The sequence below is a fragment of the Capsicum annuum genome, chromosome 4 (assembly GCF_002878395.1).
Source record: "Capsicum annuum cultivar UCD-10X-F1 chromosome 4, UCD10Xv1.1, whole genome shotgun sequence".
Taxonomy (NCBI): domain Eukaryota; kingdom Viridiplantae; phylum Streptophyta; class Magnoliopsida; order Solanales; family Solanaceae; genus Capsicum; species Capsicum annuum.
In genome coordinates this window covers 134,512,520-134,532,499 of record NC_061114.1, presented here as the reverse complement: position 1 = coordinate 134,532,499, position 19,980 = coordinate 134,512,520, and positions in this window count along the sequence as shown.

Genomic DNA, 19,980 nt, shown 5'->3' with positions numbered 1-19,980 from the left:
TTTCAGAAGGGTCTTGGCACCCAAGTTTATCTCAGTTCAGTTTTTCATCTGTAGATAGATAGTCAGGCAGAGAATACCATTCAGACTCTAGAAGAGATGTTGAGGGCATGCGTTCTTGATTTCAAAGGCAGTTGGGATGACCACTTGCCATTGATTCAGTTTATCTATAATAATAGTTACCATTCTAGTATTCATATAGCCTCGTTTGAGGCTCTTTATGGGTGGAGATGTAGATCACCAGTCGGTTGGTTTAAAGTGGGCGAGGCTGCTTTTATTGGCCCAGATATGGTGTTTAAATTCATAGAGAAAGTTTAGTAGATTCGAGAGAGATTGAAAGCATCTCAGAGTTGTTAGAAATCCTATGCAGACACAAGAAAAAGTGATCTTGATTTTAAAGTAGATGATCTTGTATATTTGAAGGTTTCACCCATGAAGGGGGTGAAGAGATTTGGCAAAAAGGGGAAGCTTAGTCCCCAATATGTAAGCCTCTACTGGATTTTGAGTCATGTTGGGAAGGTAGCATATGAGCTTGAGCTAGCCGTAGATTTGTCATCAGTTCATCCAGTGTTCCATGTGTCCTTATTGAAGAAGTGCATGATTCAACTATTATAGTTACTCTAGAAAATACAGCTATTAAGAATAACCTTTTATATGAAGAAGTTCCAGTAGATATTCCTGATCATCAGATCCGTATACTAAGGAAGAAAAAAGTTCCCTTGGTTAAAGTTCTGTGGAAAAATCAGTCTGTTGAGGGTGCTACTTGGGAAGCAGAAGTAGACATGTATACAAAATATTCTCATCTTTTCTCCATGAACTCAGATTCAGCCGAAGGTAACAGTCCTCCTTAATACAATTCTTTTCCAGTCTTAGATTCTGCTATATAGTTATCCCCATATCAATTCATGCACTCGTAGATTAGTTCAGTCAATCTATATGTTTTTGTAATACCCGTGCCTTTTTCCTAGCTAAAAATCATCTCAAGGATGATAGGAATTACATTAAAATGCAAACATATATTTGTACACATGGTATTTTTGAGACTTTCACTTTACATTACATGGGAAATTGAGTTAGCTTTCCAATGGTACCCATTTTGTCCAAATCCGACATCAGACGAGGAAGTTATGGATGTTTTACTTGGAACTATTGGAAATACCTAGGTATGATGTCCAAGTTGATGGACCGCCACATAAGTGATGGACCGCCACTTTGACCATCACATCCAAGGCAGTTGAGCCACGTACTGGATAAGGATAGACGGATGAGTTGATGGACCATCAAAGTTGTGATAGACCGTCATCCAGTCCGTCAACTCTTATCCAGTGAACCCCATTTCTGGTCCACGTCTGACGGGCTAAGTGACGGACCATCAAGTGTCTGATGGACCTTCAGTCGGGCCATCACACGCCACGTGCAGTTTATTTCCAGGTCGTTTTAATAGGGGTATTTTGGTCACTTACCACTCGCCTATATATACACAGATGAGTCTAAATTCAGCCATTTTGCTTATTATTATTTCACAAACAAAAACTTGGGTTTCTCTCTAAATTTAATCTCCAAGAACAATACCCAATCCTCTTTAAGAATCAAAGGATTTCAAACCCTTTAAGTTCAAAAATGTCAAAAACCCTGAGTTAGGTATGCGTAGTGTTCATCCACAGATTTTTTTCATCCGTGGAGTTCAAGAATCAATCTTTAAATACCAAATCATAAATGTTTTGTGGTGATATGATTGTATTCGTGTTGGTGGTTGTTGTTTGTGCTATAGAGTAGTAATTTGATGAATTTTCATGAAGGTTATGATCATGTAGTTAGAACCCATGAATTTGGGTAGTTTAATATGGTGAATTTGGGTATTAAGAATTTATGATAATAAAGTGATACAATATGAATTGAAAACTACATGTGGTATATTATCCCCTACTTATGATATTATGAATTGTGAACTCCAATCTTGTGATCAAGTCATGTCATGTGTGTCAGTTTCCTTCCATCGAGTCCTGAGGGTATTCGTACTCAAAAAATATAGTTGTGTGCCTAGAGCCAAGTCACGTTACCCCAATAATATCAGTCAATCCATGATCTACAGAACTCAGTCAGTCATGTGACTCAGGAAACCTCCAAAATCTCATGATCTTAGCAAAATCTCAGATAGTAGTGCTATTCCGTCAGTCAATAGAAGTTAGTTACTCAGTCCATGTACAGTCAATTAAATCATGTCTAGTCTCTTTAGATGGGAGTAGAAGTTAACACTGAGTGAACCCAAGGATGGGAAATCACCTGCCAGTTTAGGGTATGATTCTTAGCAGTCATCCTTATGTTCCAGAACTACGTAGCCAGCGTAGGTTGAGATATCTTAACCTATCAGACTAAGATTGATGAGGCGGATTAACCTGCCAGTTTAGGGTTCCCACCATTCTCATTTGAGTACCTGCCAGATGAGGGTCACTCACAACTATCCTTACCAGTGGCACGGTATTGACACCCCTCCAGTCGGGGTAGAGATTGGCCCCCAACTTAGCTATATGTATTATTGGGGTATGTTGGTTAAATAACTACCTCCCACAGTTTTAAGATCAGGCTAAGTAAAAGAACTCAGATAGTTCTTCAGATATCAGTATTCCAGGATTGACAGATACAGTTAAATTCAGTTATAGTACGGAACTCAGATAGTTCCATCAGACCCAGGACTGTCAGACAGTCACCCATGTTGACAGAACCATAGTTTCAGTCATGTCAGAAATCAGTAAATCATGTATTAGCATACAAATCCACTATTACATATTTATGTTTCCAGTTATTATGTATGTATGTTTGCATTCTCACATTCATATTAGTCGGTCAGTTAGCATTGCTCATGCATGTAAACCCTTTTCATTTAGCCTACCTCACTCGTACACTCAGTAATCCAGTTGTACTGACACATTTGCGCTATGGTGCTTTCTTTTCATGTTACACTATAGGTTCAGATACACGAGTTCCATACCAGTAGTAGCATTCGCATTCCAGTATACAGAGCTATAGTGAGTCCTCTTCATTCGAGGATGATATAATTCGATTCATTTATTATTTCAGTTAGTTTTCAGTTTACGTAGTTAGTTGGAGACATGTTACTTCAACTCCTTATTCAGTCAGTACTTTGAGGCTTTCAGATACAGTTCAGATTTAGTTTAGTTTTGATTCAGACTTTAGTTATCTTGGGTATTTTCACCCACATGGATGTTATAATTATTTCAGTTGAACCTTATGGTCTATTGTTTATGTTTTCCATATATTACATGTATGTCATGCAATGTACAGGTACAAATATCAGTCATAGGTTAGCTTGTGGTCCCTCAGGGTCATTAGCATCGTGTAGCATTCCGATTCAGAAAATAAAGGTGTTACAAACTTGGTATCAAAGCCTAAGGTTCAATAGAGTCCTAGGAAGTCTGAAAGCTGCATCTAGTAGAGTCTTGTACATGGGTGTGTTGCGTGCCACATTAATGTACGGAGGCTATAAGATGTTTTAGGAACAACTTCCCTTCTTTTAGTATTCATGTCGTGCTAGTGAGCATAATCTCAAGTTAAACTCTCAGTCTAATTCGTTCTTCTCTTATTTCAGAATATGCCTCCAAAGAGGAGAAACCAGTCAGTTCCTTAGCCCAAAGGCCCTTTGGGAGAGCATGTTTCTTATGTGGAGTTTAGAGCCGCATTCACAACACTTTCTCAGTCTGTGGCTACCCAGAATGAATGGCCACCAGTTATTCTGGCCAATCCAGTGGCCAATTCTGCAGTAACTAGAATTCGGGACTTCACCCGAATGAACCCTCCATCTTTCTTCAAGTCTAAGTCTGATGAAGACCCTCAGGAGTTCATTGACCAAGTCCAGAAGGTCATTGACATTATGGGAGTTACTTCTGTTTAGAGCACTAAGGTAGCCACATACCAATTACAGGATGTTGCTCACACTTGGTACAAATAGTGAAAGTCTGAGAGGTTAGAGGATGCAGGTCCTATAGAGTGGGAGAAATTTGTCACAGCTTTCTTAGATAGATTCTTTCCCCAAGAGCTGAGGGAGGCCAAAGTTCTTAAGTTTATCAACCTCAAGCAAGGAAATATGATGGTTAGGGAGTATTCTCTTAGATTTACTCAGCTAGCCAGATATGCCCCTCATGTGGTTGCAGACAACAGGGCTAAGATGAGCAAGTTCATGTTAGGAGTGAATGATAGCGTGGTAAATGAGTGTAGATCTACAATGCTGAACAGTGATATGACTTTAGCCAGGCTCATAACCCATGCTCAGCAAATAGAGGAGCAAAAGGATAGGGCTAGGGAGAGGCAGAATAAGAGAGAAAGATCAGGCAGTTTCAGCTTTACTCAGCCCAAATCAGAGGGAGGAAATTGTTCCCAGTTTCATCCCAAGTCATCAGCTCTTGTTCATTCTTCAGCCAGTGCTCCAACTCCTAAGTTCAGATATAGATCACCTGACTCTAAATCTCAAGGCAATGTCAGCAATGCCTAAACTAATCCCCTATGTCAAACTTATGGTAAGAACCACCAGGGTGTTTGTAGAGCCGGTAGTGATGTTTGTTTTGGTTGTGGCAAGCCAGGCCACAGAGTCAGAGATTGTCCTCAGTCCAGTTATCAAGGTCAGTAAAATCGTTCAACAGCTCAGTCCGATCGCCCAAACCAGTAGGGTACCATTTCCAGTGCTACTAGTGGGCTATGCCCAAACAGACTCTATGCTCTTCAGACTCGACAGGATCAAGAAAATTATCCTGATATCATTACTGGTACGTTACAGATTTTCCATATTCATGTTTATGCTTTGGGAGATCTAGGTGCATCCTTGTCTTTTGTTACTCCGTATACAGCAGGCAATTTTAGAATCAGTCCTGAAATTTTTGCAGAGCCCTTTTTAGTCTCTACCCCAGTGGGTAAAACCATCATAGCTCAGCTGCTATATAGGAACTGCCTGGTTATGATATTTTAGAAATCCACAGCAGTAGATTTAGTCAAATTAGAGATGACTAATTTTGATGTCATTCTCGGCATGGATTGGCTTCATTCCTGCTATACCACAGTCGACTGTAGAACTCGGATAGTTTAATTTTAGTTCCTGAATGAGTTCATCCTAGAGTGGAAGGGTAGTACTTTATCTTTCAGGGGTCAACTTATTTCATACCTTTGGGCAAAGAGAATAATTTCTAAGGGGTGTGTGTATCATCTCGTGCATGTTAAATATTTTAGTTCCAAATCTCCTAGACTAGAATCAGTTCCAGTTGTTAATGAATATTCAGACATCTTTACCAAAGATCTTCTAGGCATTCCTTTCCAAAGAGAAATAGACTTCAGCATAGACCTTTTCCCAGATACTCAACCTATTTCTATTCTGCTATACAGAATGGTACCAGCAGAACTCAAGGAATTGAAAGATCAATTGAAAGATCTCTTAGATAAGGGATTAATCAAGACCAGTGTATCCCCATGGGGTGCACCAGTCTTATTCGTGTGCAAGAAAGACGGTTCTCTCAGGATGTGTATTGATTATTATCAGCTCAACAAAGTCACCGTCAAGAACAGGTATCCGCTTTCTAGAATAGATAACTTGTTTGAACAACTTCAGGATGCCAGTTATTTCTCCAAGGTAGACCTCAAATTAGGCTATCATCAACTCAAAGTTAGAGAACGTGACACCTCAAAGATAGCTTTCCGTACTCGGTATGGTCACTTTGAATTTCTAGTTATGTCCTTTGGTCTTACCAATGCCCTTGCAACTTTCATGGACTTGATGAACTGGGTATTTAAGAAGTACTTGGACATGTTTATCATAGTCTTCATAGATGATATTCTGGTCTATTCTCGCATAGAGTGTGATTATTCAGACCATCTCAGAATTGTTCTTCAAACTCTCAGAGATCATCAGTTGTTCGTCAAGTTTAGTAAGTGCAAATTTTGGCTAAGATCAGTATCATTCCTTGGCCATATTATTTTCGGTGATGGCAGTAGATAGATCCTCAGAAGACCAAAGCGGTAAGAAATTGGCCTCGTCCTATCTCTCCATCAGATATTAGGAGTTTCTTGGGTTTGGCTGGATATTATAGACGTTTTGTCGAGGGATTTTATTCTATTGCATCTCCTATGTCCAGATTGACTCATAAGAAGTTTAAGTTTTAGTGGTTAGCTTCTCGTGAGAAGAGTTTTCAAGAGTTGAAGACTCGACTTACCTCAGCTCCAGTTCTAAATCTTCCAGATGGTTCAAATGGTTTTGTAGTCTGTTGTGATACATCTAGAGTGGGTTTAGGTTGTGTCCTCATGTAGCATGGTAAGGTCATAGCCTACGTCTCCAGACATCTAAAGCCCCATGAGAAGAACTATCCTACTCATGATCTTGAGTTAGCAGCCGTAGTGTTTGCCTTAAAGATTTGGAGGCATTATCTATACGGAGTTCATGTAGATGTCTTCACAGATTATATGAGTCTCCAGTATGACTTTTCTCAAAAATATCTCAATCTTCATCAGAGAAGGTGGTTAGAGCTTTTGAATGATTATGACATGAGTGTTCTTTATCATCCGGGCAAGGACAACATTGTGGCCGACGTCTCGGTAGACTCTCCATGGGTAGTGTTTCTCACGTAGAGGATGGTAAGAAGAAAATAGCCCAGAAAATTCATCAGTTTTCCAGACTAGGTGTTCGCTTAGTCGACTCTTTAGTGGGTGATATATGTGTTCAGAGTAGTTCAGAGTCATCTCTAGTTTCCGAGGTAAAAGAAAAGCAAGACAGGGATCCCAGCCTTGTCAAGCTAAAAGAGTCAGTTCAGAATTAGAAAGTAGAGGCTTTCTCCCAAAGGGGAGATGGTGTTCTTCGTTGTCAGGGTCGTCTGTGTGTTCCAGGTTTAGATGACTTGAGGTAGCGAATTCTTGCAGAGGCACATGGTGCACGATACTCTATTCATCCAAGGGCCACTAAGATGTACCGCAACTTGCGGGAGATCTATTGGTGGAGTGGGATGAAAAGAGCTGTTGTAGAGTTTGTGGCTAAGTGCTCTACATATCAGCAGGTTAAGACAGAGCATCAAAAACCTAGTGGGTCCATGCAGGAGTTCACCATTCCTACTTAGAAGTGGGAAGAAGTGAACATGGATTTCATGATGGGTTTGCCTCAAACTCATTATCAGCATAATTTGGTTTGGGTCATTGTAGACAGAATGACTAAGTCAGCTCATTTTCTTTCAGTTTGTACCTTTTATTAAGCCAAGGATTACACGAAACTCTATATCAGGGAGTTGGTTAGATTACATGGTATTCCATTATCTATCATCTCAGACAGAGGTACACAGTTCACCTCTCACTTTTGGAAAGCATTCTAAAAGGGTCTTGGTACCCAAGTTCATCTCAGTACCGCCTTTCATCCTCAGACAGATGGTCAAGCAGAGAGGACCATTTAGACTCTTGAAGATATGCTAAGGGTATGTGCAGTTGATTTCAAGGAAAGTTAGGATGACCACTTGCCTCTGATTGAGTTTGCATACAATAATAGCTATCATTCCAGTATTCAGATGGCTCCATTCAAAGTTCTCTATGGTAGGAGGTGTAGATCTCCAGTCAGTTGGTTCGAAGTTAGTGAGGCCTCAGTCATCGGTCCTGACTTGGTATTTGATGCCTTAGAGAAAGTTCAGTTGATCAGAGAGAGACTTCAAGCTGCTCAGAGCCGACATAAGTCTTATGTAGATGTTCATAGAAAGGATCTTGAGTTCAAGGTCAATGACTATGTCTATCTCAAAATCTCTTTCATGAAGGGAGTGAAGAGGTTTGCCAAGAAGGGGAAACTCAGTCCCCGCTATGTTGGTCCCTTCCGTATTCTCAGTTGCTTTAGCAAAGTAGCTTATGAGCTCGAATTGCCTTCAAATCTAGCTTCAGTTCATCCAGTCTTCCATGTCTCCTTGCTCAAGAAGTACATAGGTGACCCAACAGTTGTAGTCCCTATTCAGAACATTGATGTTTAGGACAGCCTCTCTTATGAAGAGATTCCAGTTGAAATTTTAGACTATCAGATTCGTAGGTTGAGAAACAAAGAAGTCCCTCTAGTCAAAGTTCTTTGGCGAAATCAGTCCTTTGAGGGAGATACTTGGGAATAAGAAGCAGACATGCGTACTAAGTACCCTCACCTTTTCTCCGCCAACCCAGATCAAGATCAAGGTAACAGTCCTCCTTAAGCTTATTCAGTTTCATGTTCAACATTCAATACAACTTGATATTTCATTTCATGTTCATGTTCCATCACAAATTTGATATCAAGTACCATTGCATATTCAGCCATGTATACATGTATTAGTCCAGTACATAATTATGTATCAGATATGCATTCTCATTACGAGAACCTCAGTCATACATTCATGAATCAGTTACACGTGCATCAGATATTAATGTTCAGTATAATGCATTCAGTTTGTCAGTCATAAGATCATGTTCCAGCTACTCATGTTCAGATTATTGTTTCCCCTCTCAGTCAGTTCCATTTGAGGACGAATGTTCTCAAGGGGGAGATATTGTAATACCCGTGCCTTTTTCCTAGCTAGATATCATCTCAAGGATGCTAGGACTTACTTTAAAATGCACCTATCTTTGTAAACATGGTATTTTTGAGATTTTCACTTTCTATCACGTGAGAAATTGAGTTAGCTTTCCAACGGTATCAATTTTTTCCAAATCCGACATCAGACAAGAAAGTTATGGATGTTTTACTTAGAACTATTGGAAACACCCAGGTATGACAGCCAAGTTGACGGACCACAACATAAGTGATGGACCACCACTTTGACCATCACAGCCAAGGAAGTTGAGCCACGTACGGGATAAGGACTGACGGACGAATTCATGAACCATCAAAGTTGTGACAGGCCGTCATCCAGGCCGTCAACTCTTATCCAGTGAACCCCATTTCTGGTCCACGTCTGACGGGATAAGTGACGGACCATCAAGTTTCTGATGGACCGTCAGTCGGACCATCACACGCCACATTCAGTTTATTTCTAGGTCATTTTAACAGGGGTATTTTGGTCACTTACCACTAGCCTATATATATATACAAATGAGTCCGAATTCAGCCATTTTACTCATTATTGTTTCACAAACAAAAACTATGGTTTCTCTCTAAATTTAATCTCCAAGAACAAGACTCAATCCTCTTCAATAATCAAAGGATTTCAAACCCTTCAAGTTAAAAAACGTTAAGAGCCCTGAGTCAAGTATGCTTAGTATTCATCCACGGATTCCTTTCATCCGTGGAGTTTAAGAATCAATCTTTAAATACCAAATCATAAATGTTTTGTGGTGATATGATTGTATTCATGTTGGTGGTTGTTGTTTGTGCTATAGAGTTGTAATTTGATGAATTTTCATGAAGGTTATGATCATGTAGTTAAAACCCATGAATTTGGGTAGTTTAATATGGTGAAATTCATGAACACACCTATGCCTTGAAGAATGCATGCAAGGTGTTTGATAAAATTCTTAGAATGCTAGAAATTTCATGTTTACATGGTCCCACATTATCTACATGACAAGTCCATGTTAATTATATAATTCAATATGAATTCCATGTCATTGTTTTATTGCTATTGTTGTGGTATGAAACATTTATGCTAATGAAGTGATACAATATGTACATGATATATATCATATGCACTCCCACCCATGCACAAGATGTTGAAAACTACATATGGTATATTATCCCCTACTTATGATATTATGAATTGTGAACTCCAATCTTTTGATCAAGTCATGTCATATGTGTCAATTTCCTTCCATCGAGTCCTGGGGGTATTTTTACCCAAAAAATATAGTTGTGTGCCTAGAGCCAAGTCACGTTACCCCGATAATCTCAGTCAAGCCATGATCTATCAAACTCAGTCAGTCATGTGACTCAGGAAACCTCTGAAATCTCATGATCTTAGCAAAATCTTAGATAGTAGTGCTATTCCATCAGTCAACGAAAGTCAGTTACTCAGTCCATGTACAGTCAGTTAAATTATGTTCAGTCTCTTCAGATAGGAGTAGAAGTTATCACCGAGTAAACCCAAGGATGGGAACTCACTTGCCAGTTTAGGGTGTGATTCTTAGCAGTCATCCTTGTGTTCCAGAACTACGTAGCCAGCGTAGGTTGAGATATCTTAATCTGCCAGACTAGGATTGATGTGGTGGCTTAACCTATCATTTTAGGGTTCCCACCATTCTCATTTGAGTACCTGCCAGATGAGGGTCACTCACAACTATCCTTATCAGTGGCGCAGTATTGACACCCCTCCAGTCGGGGCAAAGATTGGACCCCAACTTAGCTATATGCATTATTAGGGCAGTCGGTTAAACAACTACCTCCCACAGTTTCAGGTTCAATCTTAGTAAAATAACTTAGATAGTTCTTCAGATATTAGTATACCAGGACTGCCAGATACAGTCAAATTCAATTATAGTATGGAACTCAGATAGTTCCATCAGACCTAGGACTGTCAGACACAGTCACCCATGTTGACAGAACCATAGTTTCAGTCATGTCAGAAATCAGTAAATCATGTATTAGTGTACAGATCCACTATTACGTATTTACGTTTCCAGTTATTATATATGTATGTTTGCACTCTCACGTTCGTATTAGTTGGTCAGTTAGCATTATCATGCATGTAAACCCTTTTCATTTATCCTACCTCACTCGTATACTCAGTACTCCAGTTGTACTGAAGTATTTGCGCTATGGTGCTTTCTTTTCATGTTACACCCTAGGTTCAGAGACACGAGTTCCAGACCATCAGTAGCGTTCGCATTCCAGTATACAGAGCTGCAGTGAGTCCTCTTCATTAGAGGATGATATGATTCGATTCATTTATTATTTCAGTTAGTTTTTAGTTTATGGAGTTAGTTGGAGATATATTCCTTCAATTTCTTATTTATTCAATACTTCGAGGCTTCAGACACAGTTTAAATTTAGTTCAATTTTGATTCAGACTTCAGTTATCTTGGGTATTTTTCACCCACATGGATGTTATAATTATTTCAGTTGAACCTTATGGTCTATTGTTTATGATTTCCTCATATTACATGTATGTTATCCAATGTACAGGTACAAATATTAGTCATGGGTTAGCTTGTGGTCCCTTGGGGTCATAGCACTGTGTAGCATTCCAGTTCAAAAAATTGGTGTATTATAATTTGATTCAATCATGCAGTTTGTTTCAGTTGTGCATGCCAACATATATAACCTCAGTGTCTCAGAATCTTCAATTTAACTAGTCTCATTTGAGGATGAATGTTCCCAAGGGGAGATAATGTAATACCCCCTACTTTTCCTAGCTCATTTTAGCTCCTAAAATGTTGGGTTAGCTTTGAAAATGAATAACTCTTGATACATGTGGAATTTTCAAGCTCTAGACCCACCAATGTGAAGATAATTGGCTCAGCTTTCCAACGATCCCAATTTTGCCTTAATCTGATACTCATTTGAGAAGTTATGGCATTTTTAGTAAAATAGTATGGCAGTTCGACAGGAACCACACCTAGGTGAGGGACAAAATTGCATTTGTCCGATTCCAGTGAAGCACCGCGATTGGCTCGCATAGCAGTGAAGTCCCAATTCCCATTTATCAATTTCTAGTAGCTCACCGCGATGGTACCACATCACGGTGATAGCATAAATGGCATTTGTCAATTTCCAGTGGCTTGCCGTGATAGCCCCACATCGTGATAAAGTTCCAGTTTGCAATATTCAATCTCTAGTGAGCCACTGTGATAGTGGTGCATCACGGTGGGATGCCAAATCGGGATTTTTCCCACTTTTGAGTAATTTTTAAAAAGGACAATCTAGTCTTTTCCCAAGCTCCAAAATCGTGAATAATAGAGGATTAAACCTATTCTAAGAAGTCTATACTCACGTTTCATCAAATTACTCTCCAAGAAAACCCTAGAACTCAAAACTTAATCCCCAAGGAATCCAAATTCAACCATTGTTTTCCAAGATAGCTCAAATTTAAGGATTCCCAATTCAAGATCTCTAAGAATTCGTATTTAAAAGAACAAGTAGGAATCCAAAGCTAAGTTTCTTCATCAATTACAATAATTAAGGTATGTGGGGTTTTTCAACAAGGATAATCCTTTCATCCTTGTGCCCAAAATTTGTTTTTGAAGATAATTTTACAAGAATTTACATGAGTTTTGAATTAGGGTTCATACCCAATTTTCTTATTTGCAAGATTACGAGATTTTGAAAGATTTAGATGTTGAATTTCATGTATACATCTGTATTTTCATGTGTATTGCAGTAATTTCCAGATTTTGAGATGAGTTATCAATATCTTCAATATCAAGCATGAATATTATTATATTTTGACATGAATTTGATTCATGGGTTATTGAGCCCTAATTGAATATATCTATTTCAAGATTTATTATGTTATAAGCACCGTATGACTAGATTATTTTTAGATTTTTGATAAAGATTTGATCTTTTGATCTCATCTTAGATATGGAATCCACTTTACAGTTTCAGATTACAGTTTAAATTAACAAATATATAATGGGTTTTCATTCTAAACCATCATGCTAGTTTTAAAAGTGTATTTCCCACAGAATAAACATACAGATAAAAGGTAGTAGTATTCAGCACCAAGTTGGGTATGTCCATATGCCCCAAAACTACGACCCAACATAGGTTCAGATTATCAGATTATTTCCATTTCGATATGGATGATAGATACAAATGTGATCACTTAGATTAGGTTATACTCCTTGGCAAAAGTATGATACCTCTCCCAAATATGAGGTTTTCCCATAAGGGAACTAGGCGTTGGACACTATGATAGCTTGCATAGTATATGTCAATTAAAAGAACCTCCCTAATAAAAAAGATTACAGAGTAAGATTAATAGAACAACTTTTAAAAACGAAGTGTAAAGGCTCACAGTTATATCCAGATATTGCTTTATATAACATCTAAGCTACAAATTTCAACTTTCAAATTTCAGATACAAAAGAAAGTCCTTTCTACACTTAGACAACATGATTTAAAGACAGAATAACAGTACAACCTTTAGAAACTAAATGTTATGACTCACTAGACTTATCTACATATTCTTCTTTTCATGATTATAATTTTTAGTTTTCAGATATTTCAACTTATGTGAGTCATCTACATTTCGCATGCATTCTTTTACTAATTTATAATAATATTGAGATATTGGTTTATTTGTGCATTCACCCTCATATACTTAGTACAATTCAGAAATACTGATTCACATATACGTCTATGTACTACATTGTCTTGTAATGTAGGTTCAGTTGCTCAGTTTCAGCAGCGTGAGTGATTTTGAGAACCTCCATCTATATCTCGACAGTTGGTGAGTCCTCATAATTTGGGGACCCAATATTTAGTTATTCATCTTATTAGCATAGATGATTCAGTATTTTTAGACAGTTTGAGTCAGCTGGGGGTTTGTCCCAATGACTCTCTAGTTATTAGTAGTAGAGGCTTGTCAGACTGCTAGATATAATTCAAATTTTTAGTATTGATTGATCAGATTCTTGAGTTTAGTATTTTCAGATATTATATTCAGATAGCTTCAGTTGAGCTCATACAGAATTCCATATTTTAAACTTGATTTTATACCTATACTTCCCTATTATGAGTTTTAAATTTAGTAGAAGGCAGACAGGGTTGGATTAAGTCTACTCATATCTTGAGCACCGTGTGATGTCTCAGGACCTATTTTTGTGGCATTACAAACTCAACCTGAATATGCAAAAAGAATAAAAAGGGAGAAATGAACATAAAATTGGCTAGTAAAGAGAGACCCCAAAGTTATTGTAGTGCCAATAAGGCTTAGTCACTTGATATATCCATATGTACTATACTATCACCCAAGCCTACATTACAAGCTGAGAAATGTCCTATAGTGATCCTAACTTAACTAGCTAAATGCTAATACGAATAAAATAAGGACAAGCCTATGGTATTTGACATGCATTGATTGGAACTTCTTTTTGAGCGTGAGTGTCTTATGACTGTCCCTTAATTGACATGCATTATTTCACATGAGTGAGTGGGACATCTTTGTTGTGAGGGAACTTGAGTTATATTTCTAGCTATTTTCTTATTCAGGTATCGTAATTTGTCTATATTTGCATGGTTGTTTATTGCTAATGTAATGCCATAGCTTGATTCTTTTGTGTCACATTGTTGTGCTTCATTAATACACACTGTTGGGTTTTTAAAAGTATTGAACTTGGAGAGGGTAATGATTTTGATATCAATTTTGATTTTTAACTATCATAGGTATCTTAGGTTTCTCTTGGTTAAGCACCATCACATTATTTTGTTATGTTGCCTGAGGACATAGTACATTCTAAGTTGAGGGTGTTGAGTCTATGTTGTTAGATTTAATATGTTTTTGGAGTGTTTTGTAGGAAATTAGGTTTCGGATGGTAAATTCTAGTAAAATATGAAAAGTGATGTTTTTGGCTACTTATTTGTCTATTTTGGGTATTCGTGACTCTTTCCGAACATTCGTGACCAAAGCATGTGATGAAATTTGAAGATTTGAAGCTTGGTTCCAAGTACGGAACTTACCTATGTCTACATGTGGACCATATGTAGCACACGTGGTCTTATAAGATAAAGGTAAGTGCTAGAGTTGAAAATCCCGAGAGTTGATAGTGCTTCAGTATTTTGGCCATAACTTTTCACCCTATTATCAGATTAAGGCAAAAATGGTATAGTTGGAAAGCTAGTTTAATTATCTATCTGATCATGAGGACATTTACACTTAGTCTACATGTGGACTACAAGTAGCACTTATGGTCTACAAGTGGAAAATGTAAGTGCCAAAACCAAATCCTGAGAGCTAAGCTACAGGACTTGTACCTGCGCCCACCCTGCTGACCATAGGTACTACCTGTGCCCAAGGTCGGGTGTAAGTAGGGAAAGTAAGTGGCCACCGATGGTGATTATTTTGGATCATTCCAAAATTGTTTCCGAGGGTTTCCATGTATCCCAATTACACTTCTATGATGTTTTTAAGTCCTATTATGTATGGGTAATTAAGTTTTCCTATTTTTGTTAGGATTTAATTTCTATGGTTTCTTGTAATCTATAAATACCCTTTAGGCTTTGTTTATTCAATCATCAATAATTTAGATATTGATATACACGTATTGATTAACTGAGAAAGAGGCCACTTTGGGGCCAAGTTCTCAACTATCTTGTTGTTCTTGGTTCATTATTCAATTTAAGACTTTGGGATTTCTTCTTTCATTATTGTGAGATTGATTTTTTAATTTTGTTGGTGGATTCCATGATTGATCTCATAACTAGGAGCGGCTAATTCCCTTAGCTAGGGTAGTGGGAAACTTGCCGAATTAATAAAGTAGAGGAAGTGACAAGTCGTTCTAGATAAAGATTCTCTAATGTATTGGGTTTTACTCATTTTTTTGGATTTCTTAGCGGTGGCCAACATTAAGATCCCACCTAAATTATTGCTACTTACTCTAAAAGAGAAGTAGTGACTAGGAAAAGAGAATCACAATAGTAATTTGAAGTTTACGTATTGATCCATGCTACTAGGTATTGTCTAAGTAAAATGGTTATCTATCATCTAATAACTAAAAATTCTAAATGTAATAGTTAACTGGGATTAAGATAAGGGTTAGTAAGGCGACATCCTGAGACTCAAGAGGTAAAGGGTGAAATCTGTGAGCTTGTCCAAAAGGTTATTAATGGTACATAACTTATTAATTCTGTATGCAAGATACTGGAATAGTTTGACTATGGATGATAAGTATACTTAGTTAAGAATCCATGGGTTACACAACCCTACTGTTCGTCTTAGATTGTTTACAACCAATAACAACCAAGCCTTATTACTTTTACCTAGTTACTACAAATCCTCCCTTTTTTTGCACTGCCTGGTGATTTCAACAAGTTCGAGACAAATTTCTGGCCTATTCCTTTATGGGATTAACCCCAACCTAGTTGGGTTACTATATTTTTACAATGACCAATTATCCTTCTAAGGAGGGGTAGTTTAGGCGTTATCACATTTTGGCTCCATTGCTGGGAAAAATGGTGTTGATTTATGAATTGAAGTCGTTACAGTCTTTGGGTTTTCTTTTTGTTCTTAGTTGGACATACGCCGGTGCATGACTATCACACGGAGTAGAGGTAAACCCTTACTCCCACTAAAACCAAATCCAGAGAGGATCCTACAGACACCTAGTAGGGCGTCAAAGCTAAAAAGAGATGATTTGCCTTCCCCTTCTCTTAAAGGAGTTCAGGACATTATTGATTGACAGACTGATGACATTTTAGCTCAAGCTAAAAATGTGAGGATGGTAGTAGAATAAGCTCAATGCATAGCTTGGGTGGCAGAGTTAGCTGAGCAGAGACTGGCAGCAGACCATCGAGCAGTACTAGGTGAAAACCAGAATGGAAATAGAGTAGGCCGACCTTCAGTGATCCCAGTATATCAGTATGTTCAGTCATATAAATATGATAAATAGGATATGGGATACGTTGAGCCAATAGAGACTGATGCTATCATTTATCCTTTTTTACTCCTAATATTAAGTTTAACATTTCTAGTGTTATGATTCAACTCTTATACTTAAAGGTCTTGTTTACAAGGTTGACTACAGACGATGCAAACATGCATCTGGTGAATTTTACTAGGACCTGTACTTCATATACCATACCCGGGGTAGATTAGGAGGAATTGATACTGAGGTTGTTTCCCTTCTCGATTACTGGAGAAACATCTTTATGGCTAGGGAAAGTTCTAAAAGGGCCTATCACTACATGGAGCGTGTTACGCAAATAATTCTTGAATAGGTTCTTTTCGCTATCTAAGTTATTGTAGCTCAAGGAAAAGATTTATTACTTCAGGCAACTGCAGTCAGAATATATGTATGAGGCATGGTTTAGGCTCAAGAACAATGATAGCATGGTGCCCAACCACTGGATTTCAGGGACCAGCTTGTTGGAGTTCTTCTATAGATCCCTGACTATCAGTTCCAGAATAATGAAAAACACTATCTCTAGAGGAGCCTTCATGGGATTACGATGGGAGATGGCTTTGAGTATTACGGATCAGATCTCATTAACTAATCGAGGGTGGCAAACTCGAGAGGTTTTTATAGGAGTTTCATCAAGGAATTCTCTAAAATTGCAAGAACATGCAAACTTTTAGAGAAGGAGGTGAAATTTTCATTTAATGATACTCGTCTCTAGGATTTCAAATACCCAAAGTATAGGTTGATTTTAGTGCCCATCATTGTGTCTCCTGATTTGTATACACCTTTTGAGGTAATGTATGATGCGATCGGAGTGGCCTTAGGAGATGTTCTAGGCCAAAGAAGAGAAAAGATACTGCATCCCATCTACTATGCTAGAAAAGATTTAAACCCTGCATAGAAATATTATACAGTTAAAGAGTAGGAGATACTTGCTGTGGTTTTTGCATTTGAAAATTTTAGGCTTATTTTTTTGGGATTAAGGTCATAGTGCACACCGACTATGCAACCCTGAGGTACTTGATGTCAAAAGCAGATTCCAAACCAAGATTGATTCATTGGGTTCTCTTGCTGCAATAATTTAATTTTAAAGTCAAGGACCCAAAAGGGAAAAAAAACCAAGTTGCGGACAACTGATCCAGACTTGAGGAGGAGACCATGCAAAAACTGAGGGATATTCTTGAGATAGATGATGCTTTTCTTGATGAGAGAGTGTTGGCAATATCTTAAGATTTGATTCCCTGATTTGCTGATTTTTCCAATTATTTTGCAAGTGATCTTGTACTAGAAGTTCTATCCTTCCAGAAGTGATGGAGGTTTATGCACATGGTAAGGACATTCTTTTGGTATGAGCCATATTTTTTTAGTATCTATGCTGTTGGTGTGATACGAAATGCATTCCAGAGGTAGAGAAGATAAACATTCTATAATCTTGTCATTCTTTACCAGTTGGGGGTCACCATAGTGGCACAAAGAAATCCTACAAAATTCTATAGTGTGGGTTTAGTGGACTTCTATTTACAAGGATGTTCATGATTTTGCAAGAGCGTATGACCAATGTCAGCATCAAGGTAATATTTCACGGCTCCAAGAACTCTCCATGACACCTATTCTGTAGTTGGAATTGTTTGATGTATGAGAGATGGATTTCATGGGCACATTTATGAGCTGTTATGGCATGAGATACATTCTAGTAGTGGTTGACTATTTTCAAAGTGGGTGGAGGCAGTTTCACTTCCAGATAATAAAGGTAGAAGTGTCACCACCTTTTTGAAGTAAAACATCTTTTCTCGATTTGACACTCCACATGCTATATCAGTGATAGTGGGTCACACTTTTGCAATCTCTTGTTCAAAGCAATGCATGATTGATAATGTATAAGGCATAAGGTGGCAACAACTTACCATCCTCAGATGAGTAGGAAAGCGAAAGTCTCCAATAGAGAGAAAAGTCCATATTGACAAAAACTGTGAATGTGAATAGGACTGACTAGTCTAGAAAGTTAGATGATGCATTGTGGGCCTATCAGATAGCCTATAATACCCCCATAGGTGCCTCTCCATATCATCTTATGTATGGAAAAACATGCGAATTATTGGTTGATCTTGAGCGTAAGGCACTATAGGTGTTGAAAAGGCTAAATTTTGAGTGGCGTGATGCAACAAACTTGAGGTTAAACTAGGTGAATGAGTTGGATGAATTTTGACTCTGTGCTTATGAGAGTTCGGCCATATACAAAGAAATAATGTAACTGTACCATGACAAGAATATAGAGAAAAGGATATACAAACCCGATGATTTGGTCTTGTTATATAATTTAAGACTATGCTTATTTCTTGGCAAGCTGAAATTAAGATAAACTGGACCATTCACTATGGTTAAGGTGTTCCCATATGGTGATATTGAGATAAATCATGATGATGATATCCCATTTAATGTGAACGGGCAGCGAGTTAAACACTATATGGGAATCCTGGAAGAAGCAAGAGTTTGTGCTGAAATAGACCTTGGCAAAGTCTAAGTAGCCAAGGGAACTGAGTTGTGCTGCGATGGTAAATTAGGGGCTTCTTAGGAGGTAACCCAAGGTATTTTGTTGTTTTTATTTTTGTTCATGATTAATGTCATATCTCTGCACCTATGGTGCCATAGGTATGTTCCTAACTCTCTTGTTTTGTAAAAGTTTGATGCATTGTGGACAATGCATATTTTGAGTTGGGGGTAGGGCTGCTTGTAGGTCTTGATGTCCTCTTGGAGTTGTTATTGCCGTGCCTCTTTTCCCTGAAGTCCTGTTCCTATTAGGTCTGGGTGTGGTAGAGAAAAAAAGGAAAAAATAAAAAATTATGAAAAAGTGAAAAATAAAGATTAAGAAAACCACACCCAACCTGAATTTGCAATAAAGAATAAAAAAGGAGAATTAAGTATGGAATAAAAAGGAAATTGGCTAGCAAAGTCAGACCCCAAAGTTAGTGTAGAGCCAAGTAGGCTTAGTTACTTTATATGTCCATATGTACTACACCAGTCCCAAGCCTACATTACAAGCCGAGAAAAGTCCTATAGTGATCCTAACTTCACTATCCAAATGCTAAGGTAGAGAAAATAAGGACAAGCCTATGGTATTTGACATGCGTTGATTGGAACTTCCTTTTGAGTATGAGTGTTTTGTGACCATCCCTGCATTAACATGCATTATATCATATGAGCGAGTGGGATATTTTTGTTTGAGGGCACTTGAGTCATATTGCTAGCTATTTACGTGTTTCAGGTAGTGTAATTTGAGTATATATGCATGGCTGTTTGTTGCTAATGTAATTTCATAGCTTGATTCCTTTGTGTCACTTTTTTGTTCTTCATTAATACAATATTTGGGTTTTTAAAAGTATTGAACTTGGAAAAGGTAATAATTTTGAGCTCAAATTTTATGATTGGCTGCCATAGGTATCTTAGATT